We start from the raw sequence: 17,645 nt of genomic DNA, 5'->3' as shown, positions 1-17,645 counted from the left end.
TATCTTCAAAAAGTGACCAATACATTTAAAAATTATTATGAATTCGTGAATTTGTATTTTATGGGTTTCAATATATTACAAATAAACTCTGTTTTGGTGCACAATTTATCTAGTAATGGGAGCTTCTTCCTGTTGGCTCTGGAGCCCTTTTTTTTTAAATTTTTTTTCAACGTTTATTTATTTTTGGGACAGAGAGAGACAGAGCATGAACGGGAGAGGGGCAGAGAGAGAGGGAGACACAGAATCGGAAACAGGCTCCAGGCTCTGAGCCATCCGCCCAGAGCCTGACGCAGGGCTCGAACTCACGGACTGCGAGATCGTGACCTGGCTGAAGTCGGACGCTTAACCGACTGCGCCACCCAGGCGCCCCTCTGGAGCCCTTTTGATGTGACCCAGTGTTCTTTCAGAGTGTGCTTGCTGTCTGCTTTGACAAGCGGTTCCAGACTTACCTTATACATCTTGTACATTCAGGACTATATTCTTGAAGCTAGATACATTCATTGTTACTGGGTTGGTTATTTTTTTCTATCATCTATCTATCTATCTATCTATCATCTATCTATCTATCTATCTATCTATCATCTCTCTATCACTTATCTATCTATCTATCTATCATCATCATCATCATCTTAAAGGTAAAATACCTAATGAGCTCATACTGCTATTGTCAATCCAAATTTAGGACTTACAGGGATTTACTTCCCTCTTTTCCATTCCATCTGTATCTCATCTCTCCCACAGCAAAAATCCTGATTCTTAAGGTCACAGGGGTTGATAGAGTTGGAGTATGCCATAGTTTTTGTTTTATTCCATATTGTAAGCCAACAAAATAAGATAACAACAGGACTGACTACTGCTGCTATTAATATGATGGCTAGCCCAGTTAGAATTATTTACCCTGTGCACTCTGCATTCCTCTACTCTCTGTGATGTCATGGGATCTGCACTGGCTTGGCTCCAGACTCTCGTGGCCCTCCATTAGCTTTGTTCCCGTGGGTAACTGTGCATTCTATGCTCACCATGAGCCCTTAGGTCGATGTTTCTGCAGTCATCTTGGTCGTCTAAAGCTCATTCTAGTAGATTCCTCAGTATATGACCCAGTGAACGTTATTTATTGAGTTGGTGCATACTGATAACTGTTTGTACATGGCCTTCATAATTAAATCAGTTTTGCTGGATATAAAATCCTTGGCTTCCATTTATCCCCCTGAGTCTTTTAAATATATTGCTCTATCTTTTGCTATCACCAAGCGTTAGTGTTGAAAAGTTTGGTTAATTCATTTCCCTTTCCATTACAAGTCACTTACTCTTTTTGCCTGGATGCCCAGAGGACTTTTTTTTTTTTTTATTTTAAACTTTAGTAATTTACTTGAATAGGTCCTGACAGTGCTTGTCCTGGATTGATATTCTCTTCTCCTGCTTTGATTTTCTTTCTCTGGCTCTTATTTGCTTTATATGAGATCTTTGTTCATGATTCTTATCTTTACAAAGTTCATCTTTCACCTTTTTTTTTTCTTTTTTTAAAGCTTATCTTGAGAGAGAAAGTGTGAGTAAGGGAGGAGCAGAGAGAGAGGGAGAGAGAGAATCTCAAGCAGGCTCTGGGCTGTCAGTGTAGAACCTGATGCAGGGCTCTACCTGACAAACTGCGAGATCATAACCTGATCCGAGATCAGGAGTCAGATGCTTAACCGAATGAGCCACCCAGGCACCCCTCACCTTCTATTTCTCTAAGGAATTTTGTTGTGTTTATTTGTTCTTTATTTCTTCTGACTTAAGTCTTTACTTCTGAAATAATGTTACCTTATTTCTAATTCCATCATGATGTGTGTGTGTGTGTGTGTGTGTGTATGTGTGTGTGTGTGTGTGTGTGTTTTACTTTATTTGCAAGTTTCTCCAAGTTACTTAAGGATGTTCATGTCACTTAATGTGCTTATATCTTTTAATTTGTACTGGAAGAATGGGTCTTAGCTTTGACTTCTGTGGGCCCATCTTTGGGCATGCTTTGATTGTTGGTGGGCTTATTATTTCACTCTTACTCTCTTTTTTCTTGTATTAATTTTGTATAGTATTGGATTTTCTCACTTCTTAAGTAAAGTAAGTTTTCCTGAGCCTTCAGAGGAGAGCATGTCTAACTTTGATTGTTATCCTGTATGTTAAACAAGGGGCAGCTGCTATTGGAGACTGCCCAGTTGTTTTCCCACCCTACCTCTGCTGTGCAGGCATCCCACTCCGTTCTACTCTGTTGCCTGGTGTCCCCTCAGTGTGGGGCTCTGTCCTAGAATGGAGTTGTGTAGGCCAGAGTTAAGGGTTTGGATGGCCCAGCCTGCCTGCCTTGTCTCACTGCTGACCTCTTGCCCTCCCTGGTGAATGAGATAAGCCATTCTTGTTTCAGCTGCTTTTTTCAGATCGGCTTGCAATGCCCTCTGATCTGGTGGTGTTCTGTTCTCAGGTATGGAAGTCTGCTTCCTGGGTCCCCACAGGTTCAGGGCTGGTAGCTATGGGTGTCTCTCCTCCCTCCTTGTTGGGTATGGGAGCAGCTTGCCGTCTAGGTTTGCTCTAAATGTCCACAGTGTTTGGTCCCACTGCTTAGCTGCTGTAAGAGTGTGTGGGAGTGGCCACAACAGAGTACTGTTGACTCAGGGCTTTAACAACAGATTATTTACTTCCCAGAGTTCTGAGCCTAGAAGTTCAAGATCCAGGTATTGGCAGAATTTGTCTCTCCTTGGCTTGTAGATGGCTGTCTTCTCTCTGTGTCCTTACACAGCTTTTCCTCTGGTATCTGTGTGCCCAGATCTCTTCTTATAAGGTTACTGGTCATATTGGATCAGGACCCACCCTAATGGCCTCCTTTTAATTCAGTCACCTCTTCAAAGGCCCCAGATATACAGTCATGCTATGAGGTAGTGGGGTTTAGGGTTTCAACATGAATTTTGCAGGGACATAATTCAGCCCATTAAAATGTTGGGATTTAGAAAGACTAGACACTCTTCCACTGTTGCTTCATCTTCCCAGGGTCTCCCTTTCAAGGTTGGTTGATGTTTCTCATGACTGTGTGAGCTCAAGAAGCACCACCCAACCCATTCCCTTCATGTGGCCCTATTTGTAGTGCCCACCCCCCTCCACCTGACATCTAAGGGGCTGTCTGCCATGCTAGCATGCAAGCCCCATGGCCACAGTAAGTGCTCAGTAAATAGCTATTGAGTAAATAGTCAGGAAACAGCAAGCAGTGTTGTGGAGTGGGTTCAAGTTCAGGTTCTGTCTGGATGTGGATTTGTGCCTTTGAGCAACTGGCCTGAAAGCCTCACAGGGACTGACTGCATGCCCTCCAAGGCCTATCTTGGCTTCCCTGTTCCTTACCTCAGCAAGGCTATATGGGTGCACTGCTTTAAATAAAATGGACTTCAGAGGTAGCATTTAGCCCACGAAACAAAATCAGGCTCATGTCTTTGTTTTACATTCCCTGCATTCAGAAGTGACATTGGGAGTTGGCCAGGGCATAGAAGGTTAGGAGGGTCATTGTTTTCAGGAGTCAAGGTGCTTCCCACAGGAGCGCTCTATCCCGTGGCCTCTGACTGAGAACTGGCCTGCAACTTTGCCAAGTGCTTTGGGGAAATTTTAGAGAAGCAGTTTGCCAAAGAGAGTGGAGAACTTGTCAGAAGCAGACTGTAAGGAAGCAGCTGAGGGCTAAAAACATTGGATGGACAAATGGGAGAACAGGACTTGGCCTCTCCCACAACACTTTTCTTTCCTGTGTTTGTGTCCATCATTCAAGTATTCACTCATTCATTCAAGCATTTGGGCTTCACTGGGTAAGAGCTTCATTGCTTTTACATATCAATCTGTGCAAAATTCACACCTGATTTCCCTTAAATCAGGAAAATCTGACTTCCAGTTCATTTTACATTCATTTGTTAAAAAGAAGGGGATCTGAACTTGTTAGGAACTGAGTCAGCGTTCATAGCCAAACTTCAGAGGTGACACGCTGAATTCCAGCAAAGATGGTGGGTCTTCAGCCCCTGCCCTCAGAGACCTGACTCTGGACCACAGGACGGAGCCCCTACCTCACACATTCACTCACTCATTCAGCTGCCACCTACTGAGCACCTGTCTGTGGAGCTGCCAGGTGTCCAAGCTGCCAATTGGGACAATGAACCAGACTGAGAGTAATAGTCAAGTCTCCCTTCACTCACTGGGACTAGACAGGCAAAGGGCACTGGAGAAAGGCACTGGCCCCCCCAGTATCTTGTTTTTCCAGAGAACATCACTGGGGCCAGACCACACGCAATTCAGGCTGGTTGGAGGGGGGTGGGGTGCAAAGATTATCTCCTGCCAAGCATCCTTGGATGAAAGGCCCCTGTCTTTTTATGGACCCTAGGGACCAGGGGTGGTGCAGGAGTGAAAAAGTATTGAATTGGGAGAAGTGCCTTAGCCAAATACCTGGATAAGGAGCCTGGAGAGGAGGTGCCTGGGCTCGGAATGCAGATGTCCCTAGTATGTACATAGGAGCACAGATGGGAGGGTGCACTTACTCCTGATCACAGCTCCCTGCAGACACTGTAGTGTCCTGGCCCTGTGGAAGTAAGCTGTGGGGAGGGAAGCTGGCCTGTGAGGCCTGCCAAGCTAAACCTTGGGATTGCCTGTGGGTGTGTCTGAGAGAGCATACACAGCATCTTGGCTTGAACCCAGGCTCCTATCTGCAGCCAGCCCTAGCCCAGGAGTTGGGGCTGGTTCAGTGAAGACACAGACAGTATTGACCCTGGGGCCATGCTTGTGACTGAACGACGGTGAACCCCGACCCTGCTATACAAGAACCAGTAAATGTGGCCAGATTGTGGAAAACCCCCAATACAGGTTTCATTCACCATCGACCATGGGACCCGCCTTCCCTCCTTCATTTATATTTTTCTCTGTCATGATCAGTTTGGCCCTTGGCAGTTTCCAAAGCATTTTGTTTTGTTTTTCTCAGCCTTCAAAACCCAGTGCTAGGTTCTCAAGCCTGGCTGCACATTAGAATAATGGGGGACCTTTAAAAACTGCTCTGTACTTAGTTCCCTTCCCTGGAAGTGCTGCTGTAATGTGCTGCCTGTATTCCCTAGGTGAGCTGCCGATGCAACCAACATGGCTCCCCTGCCCTGAAGGGAAGGCATGTTTACTGGTTTTGGAGCTAGCAGAGAAGGGGAACTGAAAATGGGGTCAAACCACTCTTTGGGGATTTAGGGCATAAAACAATTGCTTCTCCTGCCAAGAGCATGTTTAGAAACTGGAAGAAGTATGGCCCCAAATATGACTAAGAGGCTTTAAAAATCAGGATAGATTCTTCTGGTTTCAGGACATCCTGTATGTGTCCTACCTCAAGGCCCCTTGGGGGTTTGTGTTGCACAGTTTTTCTGTAACACACACACTCACTTCTGCGTCAGTTTATTTGTGATGAGGGCCAATGGAAAGACAAAGTAAAATAAACTTGCAAAGAAAAACAAGACTAACAAGGAACCAAAGTGGATTTGGCTGATGAGTGCTGGATATTGTTACACTGGGCACTTTGGTCAAGTGGCAATTGTCAAACATGAGTGTGCACAGTAATTGCCTGGAGGGCTTGTTAACACAGACTGTTGGTCCTCAACCCAGAGATTCTGACCCTTCCTTGGGGAGGTGCCTGAAATTCTGCATTTCCAACAAGCCTATACTTGGCTTCACAGGGCACACCAAAATGCTGGTCAAGATAAAGCAGCTGTTCTCAGAAAGCCAGTGAGAAGATAGTGCAATCAGAAAACTTCTTGCCTGCAATCCATACTGGATATTAGATTCCTTTCATTACAATTCTGGCTCTGGTTTGCTAGGACTGAAACCCAAGGTTTTTGGTGTGGGCCCAGCATGCACATTTAAGGGAATCTGCAATTTTCTCTAATCTGGGAAGTACCACATAAATGCTGTTTTCCTCCTTGCCAGAGCTGGTGCTTCAAGTGTGAGAACCTGGCAGCCTGGCCTCAGGTGAGTGGCCTGCAGCACTAGTGTGTCAAGGGCTGCCTCTGAAGCCAGACAGGAATTGTGAGTTTCACCAAAGGTTTTATCACAAGCTTAACTCTGGCCAAATGCAGAGTTTGTAGAGCTTTCCAAACTACATCCTAGGGAGACCTTTCTGGGAGATGTTACTAAGAATTCCCCCCAAAAATTCTGGAAAAGTTCTTCATTGCATCTTCTTCTTGTACTTTAGCATTTTCAAGGCTCTGGAAAGCTCCAGAACAAAGAAGCTTAACTAATACAGCTGACCTTAGTGTTTTCTATGACTGGTTTGACCATGGGGCACTGTCTTCTCAGCTTCTCAGCGTTTCTATTAGGATCTCCAGGAGCTCCTTCTCTACAGGGCAGCATTGTGAGAAATGTGCTCAGCCCCTGTGGTCTGGGCCTGGGGAAGAGGACACTGAGACTTCATGGTTTCAGAAAGCATATCAGAGGCTCTGTGTGCCTGTGTGGCATCACAGTCTGCTCAAGGACACAGGCAGGTAAATAGGGATTCCCTGGGAGTGGCTCTTTCCCTGAAGCATCTGAAATATTCCAAGAATCCACAGGGCTGGGTTCAAGCACAGAAATCAAATCAAGATGGAGACACACCTGCATCTTTGTTGTATATACAGTACAGCTCCTTTGTCCACCCCTGCTTCTCTACAGAACATTGAAAGTTTAAAACACCCCCTACAAGTGCACCAAAACCCATAAAATACTTAAGAATAAATCTAACCAAAGAGGTGAAAAGTCTATACACTGAAATCTATAGAAAGCTGATGAAAGAAATTGAAGAAGACACAAGGAAATGGAAAAAGATTCCATGCTCCTGGATAGGAAGAAAAAATATTGTTAAAATGTCAATACTCCCAAAGCAATCTACATATTCAATGTGATCCCTATCAGAGTAACACCAGCATTCTTCACAGAGCTAGAACAAATAATCCTAAAATTTGTATGGAACCAGAAAAGACCCCGAATAGCCAAAACAATCTTGAAAAAGAAAACAAAAGCAGGAGACATCACAATCCCAGACTTCAAGCTGTATTAAAAAGCTGTAATCATCAAGATAGTATGGCACTGGCACAAGAAAAGACACTGAGATCAATGGAACAGAATAGAGAACAAACCCAGAAATGGACCCAAAATGTATGGTAAACTAATCTTTGACAAAGCAGGAAAGAATATCCAATGGAACAAAGACAGTCTCTTCAACAAATGGTGCTGGAAACCTGGAGACCGACATGCAGAAGAATGTACCTGGACCACTTTCCTACACCGTACACAAAAATAAAACTCAAAATGGATGAAAGACCTCAATGGAAGACAGAAAGCTATCAAAATCCTCAAAGAGAAAGCAGGCAAAAGCCTCTTTGATCTTGGCCACAGCAACATCTTACTCAACACATCTCTGGAGGCAAGGGAAACAAAAGCAAAAATGAACTACTGGGACCTCATCAAAATAAAAAAGCTTCTGTACAGTGAAGGAAACAATCAGCAAAACTAAAAGGCAACTGACAGAATGGGAGAAGATATTTGCAAATGACTTATCAGATAAAGGGTTAGTATCCAAAATCTACAAAGAACTTATCAATATTAACACCCAAAAACCAAATAATCCAGTGAAGAAATGGTCAAAAGACATGAATAGACACTTCTCCAAAGAAGACATCCAGATGGCCAACTGACACATGAGAACATGCTCAACATCGCTCATTATCAGGGAACTACAAATCAAAACCACAATGAGATACCACCTTACCTCTTTTAGAATGGCTAACATTAGTGGGAGAGAGCCAAAGCATAAGAGACTCTTAAAAACTGAGAACAAACTGAGGGTTGATGGGGGGTGGGAGGGAGGGTAGTGTAGGTGATGGGCATTGAAGAGGGTATCTTTTGGGATGAGCACTGGGTGTTGTATGGAAACCAGTTTGACAATAAATTTCATATATTAAAAAAAAAAAAGAATGGCTAACATTAACAACTCAAGCAACAACAGATGTTGGCAAGGAGGTGGAGAAAGAGGATCTCTTGCATTGTTGGTGGGAATGCAAGCTGGTGCAGCCACTCTGAAAAACAGTATGGATGTTCCTCAAAAAATTAAAAATAGAACTATCCTATAAGCCAGCAATTGCACTAGTAGGTATTTATCAAGGGATACAGGTGTGCTGTTTCGAAGGGACATATGCACCTCAATGTTTATAGCAACACTATTAACAATAGCCAAAGTATGGAAAGAGCCCAAATGTCCATCGATGGATGAATGGATAAAGAAGATGTGGTATATATATACAATGGAGTATTACTCAGCTATCAAAAGGAATGAAATCTTGCCATTTGCAACCACATGGGTGGAACTGGAGGGTATTATGTTAAGTGAAATTAGTCAGTCAGAGAAAGACAAATATCATATGACTTCACTCATATAAAGACCTTAAGAGACAAAACAGATGAACATAAGGGAAAGGAAACAAAAATAATATAAAAACAGGGAGGGGAACAAAACACAAGTGGCTCTTAAATATAGAGAACAAACAGAGGGTTACTGGAGGGGTTGTGGGAAGGGGGATGGGCTAAATTGGTAAGAGGCATTAAAGAATCTACTCCTGAAATCACTGTTGCACTATGTGCTAATTTGGATGTAAATTTAAAAAAAAATTAAAGAAAATTAAATAAATGAAAGTCCCACCATGTGGTCTCAACATCTGGTCTTGTAACTTGCCAACCTTGGAAGCGCTGCCATGGAGCATTGCCATTGAAACCAAATGAGACAATAAAGTTCAGATCCACATGACCCAAAGCTCAGTTTGCAGCTGGCAGCATTGGTGCCCCCTGGGAGCTTGTTAGCCATGAAGGACCCAGGGCTCTGCTTCAGACCTGCTAAGCCAGGCCTGCCCTGAATGAGATCCCTGGGAGATTCATAGGCACATTAGAGTTTAAAGGCACTGTTTTAAAAATAACTAAAAATTTAAAATACAAGCAATGTGCAAATATGCCGGTTCTCAAGCTTGGCTGAACATTGCAATCACTGGGAGCTTTTAAAGTACTTACTCTCCCCCACCTCCATTTTAATTTGATTGGAATGGAGAGCATTCTGGGTTTTTTAAGATCCTTGGGCGATTCTAAAATTCAGCACACTGATTCCAGGGCTCCAGACCTTTAGTGGTGGAGCATTTCTCCCTTGCTTATAACCCCAGCACCTGGACCAGTGCCTGGCACAATGTTGACACAAAACTGATCACAGAAAAACATTTTGCTGCTTAACTGAGTTTATCCTGGGATTCCAGATCATATGGAGGTGGTCCTGCCAGGAGCCTCCTTGCCTGAATAACAGATAAATTCATCCTAAGGAAGGAACTTGGGTCAAGACTGGTATGTGAACAATAGATATAAGGCCTGTGTCCTTAACATGATAGATGTCAGTCATTCACAGCCCTCCCCTTGATGCTGAACTAATGGGAAGGGCAACCAGGCCCGTGTGATGGGTTGTTATATTTTAGGGCCTTTTTTTGTAATCCCTAGACTGTAGCACAGGTTATAGATGAATGAGAGGCAATAATTTCAAGACAGGATGTCAAGTGTCACTTGCTCTCCAAATAACCATCTGTGTCTTTTCAAGGGTGTGAGTAAAATGCTTTGAAGTTCTCAGGAGTGAAGGACTACAGCCTCCCAAGCACCTTCTTTGAAGAATGTTCTCCACACAGAGTTCTGCGTGAGCCTCAGGCTGTGGAGAAGGTTCCTGGCAGGGCCTTCTGCTTGGGCCACGGGCTTCTGGTGACAGGATGGAAGCAGCAGTGGATGGATTCCCTTCACAGCCTTCACCAGCAGGCTGCCCCCTAGCACTCTGGCCCAAATGACTTTAAAAAATCAAGAAGGGGCGCCTGGGTGGCTCAGTAGGTTAAGCATCCAACTTCAGCTCAGGTCATGATCTCGGGGCTCTTGAATTCAAGTCCTGCATCAGGCTCTGTGCTGACAGCTCAGAGCCTGCAGCCTGCTTCAAATTCTGTGTCTCCCTCTCTCTCTGCCCCTCTCCTGCCCACACTCTGTCTCTCTCTCAAAGTAAATAAACATTAAATTTAAAAAAAAAATCAAGAAAGAACAGCAGCCTGAGGCATCTTGAGATCACTATTCAGCCAGCTTCCCGGGGCTACTGCCACAGAACTGGGAAGTGGGACAGAGAAATGACCCCATTCAGGGAAATGAGTGTCCTGCCTTCCAAGCACCCCTTTGACAATAAAGTTGACAGAAAACAAAAATATATTTTCTGCTTGGAAAATGTCTGAGACGGACGTCCAAAAAGTCCTGTGTACTAGTCAGACCCGAGATCGTGGGTGTGGAGATGGCCACCAGTGTGGGAGAGGCAGGGGCACCTGGGTGGCTGGTAAAGCCCCTGCCACAGCCACTCACCCCAGCTGTGCCCGGAGCAGAGTGGTCTCAGGAAGCTGCAGTGGGGGAGGTGGATGCAGTCTGAGGGGACACTCGTGACAGACCTCCATCCAAGGGTGATAGGGATGCTCTCAGTATCTTTCTTCCTGGGTACCTAAGGCTGGGAGGTCTTCTTCAGCAAGCTGGGACTGTGATTTCTGGCTCTCTGTCCTCTGCAGATAAAGGTCATTCTCTATTATTGCACATTAAATATTACTGTTTCTCTGTTCTTCTCAGGCACAGAGGGGCTTGGAGGTGGCCATGGGGCAATGTAGAGGCAAAACCAGTGGAGGGAGGGATGCCTGGGCCTGTCCTTTGTGGAGTGGCTGTGCCTCTACTACCCTGCTGGTCCCCTCCAGGCTGGGGCTGGTACCTCCAGCTCAGTGCTCTGCCTGTGGGCTGGGCCAGCTAGCTTTTGCCCCATATACTCCCCTGCATAGCACCCTCCTGCATGCTTACCCGCCCCCCACATACCTTCTCCCTGCATGCCCAGACACCTTTCCTTGGCTCCAGAACCTGTTCTTTCAAAATCAGAGTGACCTACTTGTGGGCCTACATGGAGAAACAAGAACAGATCAAAAGAACTCTCTCAAACTCGAGAATTATTTCCACGAATACACACTGGAGGCTTAAACTGTGTTTAGGCATTGAATGGACCTGATAAAGGGTCTGCACTGAAGACAGAAAGGATATATGTAACCAGCTAATAATATAAATCAGGATTGTGACAGAATATCCAGGTCTAGAAAAGCTTCCAGGATGGGAACTGGGACATGCACAGTGGGACAAAAAAGCAAGGCTGAATATGGGACTATCTCTTACATAGGCAAGGTAGAGCCCACCACGGGGTGGGCTGTGTCCCCTTCCAGTGTGTGTCAGTGGGGTTGGGCAAGCCTTTGCTCTTCCCTGTCTCCCACATGGGCTTGGAATCCTGTGCTGGGAAGTAACTCCAGACAGAAGCAATGTTGCCTTCTGTCCTCCTGTGTGTGCTGGTTGGGAGGTGATGTTGGTTTTTGGAAGCTGTACAAAGTGATTCAGGGCAGTGGTGACCCAATTAGACAGAGGTTCAGGGATGAAATTGCTGCTTTTGTTTGCAAATGAAGTGGGGACTTTCAAGGGAGTTGTTTGAATAAAGTTGGGGGGTGTGGGGTAGGGGGAAAGCACTAGCTGGAAGTGGGGTCTGAGTCACTGGGGGGCAAGGGAAGGCTCTAGGCTCCCAGGGGGTAGCTAAGCAGAGCGAGAAGTCCCTTTACACACCCCTCCCCCCCCCCCCCCCCAGCCTCCTGGCCGGGGCTTGTGGACTGGAGAGGGGACAGACTCATTCTGTCGTCCTCCTGCCTCTGAACTTCTGTGGTCGCAACTGGTGGGCTGGCCCTTACCTCAAGTCTCCTCTGCCCCCAGGCTCTACATCTAGCTGCGTCTAGTAATGAATCCAAATTCCTGCAAATTAGGAAGGACTTTCCTGGCTGGGTCCTGACCTCTGTCCTACAGCCCTCCCGAATCCGTTAAGAATCCATGCTTGGTTTTAAGCACATTGCTTCTCCCAACTTCAGACTTCATACAGCATCAGTAGTGAAACCGCCCACATCTCTGTGCCCCAACCCCTCCTGTCTTACTCCAAGGAAAGGCAGCATACAGGGGTCCAAACTGCCAATGCCTTCAGGGAGCACTCTGCAGCTCCTGGCTTTGGTTTTATAGAATTTAACTTTACTCCTTGTGGCTGCAGGTGTTCCCCCTGGGATGGAGTTGGGGGAGAACATCCTGGGCTCCCTGGCACTTTTTTTCATTCCTGTGTGACCCCTAATCAGGTAAGCTGGGCAGCATTGCCTCTCCTCACAGTTCTGCATCAAGGATGCTAAGGCCAAGAGTAGTGCAGTCTCATGAATGAGAGTTGTGAGAGAATTATACTTTCCTAAGAAGAAGCAAATGGGTACTTCCTCCTGGGAGGTGGCCCTAGGCCAGGTCAAAAGGCAGGACTGTGCCTACCCATGTGTACATTTGAATGATGAGGTCGGAGACTATCTGCCCCTGAGAAAGGGAGGAGGCAGGGAGCATGGCTTAGGAGGGACTCTGTCCTCTTCAAGCGTGGGGGAGAGTGCAGTGCCAGGTGGAGGGGAGACGGGGCATAAATGTTGGTAACATTTACATTTCCTATGTGAAGACAATTTTCCATATGGTAAGTTATATACATCCTGCTGTGTTATGTTCCTGGGGCTGCTATAACAAATTGCCATAGATTTGGGGGCTCAGAGTGACAGATGGAGGCCAAAATCTGAAATTGGCATCACTGGCCCTAATCAGGCATCAGCAGGGTGCCCCTCTGGAGAGGGGAGAGCCTATTCCTGCCTCTTTAAGGCAGCTGTGGTGCTCCTTGGCCTATGCTCACATTGCTGTCCTCTCTGCCTCTGTCTTCATATGCTCCCTCTGGCCCCTCCTCTGGGTTGGGTCTGCCTCTAGTAAGGAGGATTCATGAAGGCATTTAGGGTCCACAGAAAATCCAGGACTATCTCCTCATCTCAAGACCCTTAACCTAACCATACACGCAAAGTCCTTTTCTGACATATAAAACAACATTTGCAGGTTCCAAAGGTTAGGACAGGCATATCTTTGGGGGCCACTTTTCCCACTCCCCTCCTTCCACCTAGATATTTTTACTTTTAATTTTCCAGTGAGGATGATTTTCAGGAAAACAAGTAGCCCTTTCCAGTTGGCTGAAATGCCTCTACCCTGAATCTGTAATTCTCTCAGCTCTATCACATGCTTCCCCCGAATGCTTTTTCTGCCCCTCTTGAGTTTCAGGGGACATAGGGCTGGAAGTCAGCTGTGCACAGCGCCAGAGCCCCTAAAGCCAGCCCTACAGTCAAAGACTCTGAGTGCTTGGGACCTTTGGTCCCCTCTGGCATCCTGAGAGACAGACTGTGTCTCAGGTGGCTGATGCTGCTCTCTTTGAGGTCTCCAGCCATCCCCAGGGGGTGGTGTCACCACAGCCTGGAGTTTCCTCATCTGCAAAATGGAGTAAGAATAGAACTTAGCCTGTGGAATGGCAGGTGAGGCTGTGGACCACACAGCCTTTCCACAGTGTTCCTGATCATCCCCACATCCTTCCTTCTCCCAGCTGGCATGGCCCTGGCAGACCTGGATCTAACTCTTGTGGGCAGATGTTCTGAGGAAGATGTCAATCCCAGCCTTGGATGTCTCAGGTCCCTCCACTTGACACATGCTAAGAGCACCTGGTGGGCCAGGCACTGTCCTGGGCACTTGGGGTACAACAGTGAGCAAAGTGACTGGTGACCCTGCCATCAGGAAGCCTATTTGCTTGTAGGAGTGAGTAGTAAACATGATGGCATGCCACAGTCTATTAGAAGGGGGTCAGTGCTGTAGATGAAAAGGAAGTTGGAGGCAGTTGAGGAGCAGCAGCATGGGGCCAGGGTGGGTGGGTGTGTGGGCTAGGTTGCTTTTTTTTTGAAGATTTTATTTTTTTTTAAAGTATTCTCTATACCCAATGTGGGGTCGAACTCACAACCCTGAGATCAAGAGTCACATGCTCCACTGACTGAGCCAGAAAGGCTCCTATAGTCTCTGTTTTGAATGAGGTAGTTGTGGTAGGCCACATTGAGAAGGTGACATTGGAACAATGATTTGAAGGAGGTGAGGGAGGTAGCCCTGTGGATATCTGAAGGAAGAGCCTTCCAAGGAAAGGGCACCACCTCTGCAAAGGTCCTGAGGTCAGAGGCAGATTGAGGAACAGCAATGAGGCAAGTGTGGTCAGAGTGAGTGAGTGAGAAAGTGTGATAGCAGATGGGGTGCAGGAGACAAGAGCTGGGAATGGGGGAAGACTGTGTTGGAGCACTGTCAGGACTTCCCAGAGATTATCAGACACAGTCCTGGTACCATTAGACCTCATAACCCCAAAGTCTTTGCCTGCTTTATGCTGAAGAAAGGGACTTGGAAAACAGACCACCTCACCTTCAGCAGGGAGAGGAGCTAGAGATGGTGCATTGCTCCCCATAGACATTCCAGCCTTCCTAGAACAAAGTTCCCTGGTCACCATGAAGTGGCAGTGTCTTTTCCAGGTTCCCAGGATTCCCAGGATGAGCAGGTCCTGAATGGTTCTAACTGGTGTAACAGGAAGTCACCACATGAGCCCCGAGCACCATGCCAGCCACTACAGTAAGAGTCACCCATTCTTATCCAACGATTAGGGCCTCTGCTCTGACTGCTGCCTCCAATCCCTTTGCTAACTCCTTTCTCCTCACCCTCAGACCCGCTGGACTCTCCTCCAGAATCTCCCACAGGAACCTCATGTATACATTCCCCCATCATGTCATTACTCTTGGCCATACCTGGCCCTTCTCAGTCATATCCTGCCTCCACAGCCCACTCCCCAGCTTGGCCCTCCACTTATCTTTTATCCCTTCTTTTCTCATCTGGACCACAAATGCTGTGACTTCTGCATTCATAATGACTCTGGCATCTCCCTGTTGTGCCCATGCCCACTGTGCAGTCAGGGGCTCATCATCCTGTTGCAAGTAACATCCGTGTGGCTGTCCTGCAGCTCCCCGGATGGGCCTCCGAGAGCCCCCAGCATGGAACCTGCATATCTGCACACTTACACACACCAGGCCCATAGCCCCTGACAGGTTTCTGTCTTTAGTTTCACCCCAAGTATCCATATTTCATATTGTGACCAGTTATCTTTGTGAAAAATAATATTAACTTTGTTATTATGAGGCTTATACAAAAACTTCCCTTGGTATTATGCTTACATGTGAAAGATGAGAAGCTGTATCATTGGAGGCAGGAATGTATAAGGACACACAGCCTCATCATCTACTGTAGCCCAGTTTTGGAAGACTAGACAATACAATCAGGTAAGAGTCAAAGTAAGAATAAGATATTAGGAAAGGCAAAATTGTCAGTATTCAGAGAGATGGTATGATTGTATGCTTTGGAAAGTCAGGATAATCACCTGAAAACCATTGAAAATAAAACTCAAGAAAGAAAATTATTATAGTCCTTCAATAACTTTTCCATGTACAAATAACTAGTTAAATATTATGAAAAATACTTCATTTAAGATAGCAATTAGGTGAGACAGTAACAAGATATACATTTAAAGGGAAATGCATAGGGCCTGCAGAAGGAAAACTTAAAAACTCTGCTAAAGAGATTAAATTAAGGTCTAAGCAGATGGGAGGAGAGAACTTACCGCCATCTAGAATGGCTCAATATTATAAAGTTGACCACCCAACTTTATATTTCCCGTCCTGGGAATCCATTACTCACAAAATCAGTCTAATTCCAGTGCAAACACCGACATGGTACATGGAGGGAAATGGACATGGGGAAAGGAACAGGGAAACTGAAGGAAAAGAATAAAATGTAAAATGAATCATGAAGTAACCAAACCGGGTTCATACTGAAGGTTTTTATAGGTTGAGCAGAGGGTTCCAAGGTATATACAAACATTCAAATTTAGTCCATGTGGTAGATAGAGTTTCAAATCAGAGATAAAAGAGAGATTACTCAGTAGATGATTTAGAAACAAGTGGCCATTTGGAAAAAAAAAACACTGATTTCTGACCCAGTGCTTTACTACTCCCAAAGAATTGCAGATATAATAACAAAACTAAAACTAAAACATTATGAAGGAAAAAATGGTGGATTTGTTTGTAATTGTGAATGGGAAATGCCTTTCTAAGCAGGATATATATCTGGAAGCTTTGTGGGTAATGTTGATCTATTTGATTAGAAATATTGAAAAAAATCACCAGCAATGGAAAAATAAACAAACTGAAGAAACATTTGCAGTCCAACTGATGTAGGGCTTCCATACTTCTTTGAGCAACACATTTTCCAAAGTGCTCTCACCGGTCAATAAGAAAAATGTTTATGAACCCAAGTGAAAAATGGGAGGTGCACAGAAATATAAATGGAATTGGTCAGTAAGCATATAGAAGAGAGGCTTGCTCAATTTCACTCAGAATTAAAGAAATGCAACTAAAAAGAACAAAGAGATATAACCTCTGTGCAAAGGAACAAAAATTAGATGTGGGATGATGTGGGAACTTTCGGTTCTTTTAACATTTTCGTGGTGTATGTTTTACTTTTGCTTTTGAATTTTCTTCTTTACATACTGCCAAGTGTGAACAAAGGATTGCTTCAATCCAATGCTGAGTGGCATGGAGACTGGACATCCCTTCTGCTTTTTGCCCTGTTAACTGTTGAGTTCAGCCCATTTCTCCAGAGTTGCTTGATTATGTGTGGCTGGAGGAATGTCTTCTCAGAGGTGACTGGAAGAGGCAGCCCCAAAGACAATCCTGGTTTCCTTCTTCCACAGTGAACAGATGCTCCTCTGATTTCACTGTTCAGTGGTTCTCAAACTCCAGCCCCCCAGAGGGCCTGTGTGCAGATATGGCAGCCCCTCTTCAGAGTTTCTGACTTGGGAGGCCTAGGGGTGGGCTGAGAGTGTCATCTACTGCTGGACCCAGGGCCCACTTTCAGAACTGCCTGAGTCAAAAAGCTGGAACTTTTCCTTGATTGCTCTGGAGCACATTTCTTGGCACAAAAATGATAATCAATTTCACTGAGAATGAATGAATTAGCCCATCCGTAAGATCCTGTGCAGTGGAAAGCCGTGACAGAAGCTTGCATGAACATCCTGGCTTGAACCTGCTGGCAGGAGGAGGGTTACACTGAGGGTGCCCCTCCTGGGGATGGGGAGGCCATGTAATGTCATTGACACTCCAGCCCAAGCCCTAGGCTCCACCCACAAGCCCTGCCATTACTGTTCTGGGGCTTGCCCATGGCTTCCACAGCATGCTCCATCTAAGAGTCTCTCCTCAAGTGCTGGAGAACCACTGCCCCATGAAGGAGGGTGAGTACCAGCCCATCCACCTAGCTGTTCAGGGGAGTATCCCCCAAGCACATACCTAAAGGCCCCCAGACTTCCCAGTGAGTCAGAGCCCCATTTGGCCTCCATGTTACTGATGTTCTAGCCTGCTTTGTCCCACTTTCCCATCCTTTCTTGCTGCCTTCCAGAACTGCCTTTCAAATAAGCAAGATTCCTGTGTCAGGGCCTGCTTTTGAGGGCAGGACCCTACCCCAGTTTCGAGGTGACCATCTTCTTTCCAGGCTTCTCAGCTTGATGGTGATACCCAGAGACTCAGTGCAGACTGTGTGATGCCTGGGGCTTATGAGCAGGCCATCTGAGGTGACAG

This window comes from Felis catus, chromosome A3, assembly GCF_018350175.1.
Source record: "Felis catus isolate Fca126 chromosome A3, F.catus_Fca126_mat1.0, whole genome shotgun sequence".
Taxonomy (NCBI): Eukaryota; Metazoa; Chordata; class Mammalia; order Carnivora; family Felidae; genus Felis; species Felis catus.
This window is presented reverse-complemented; position numbering follows the sequence as displayed.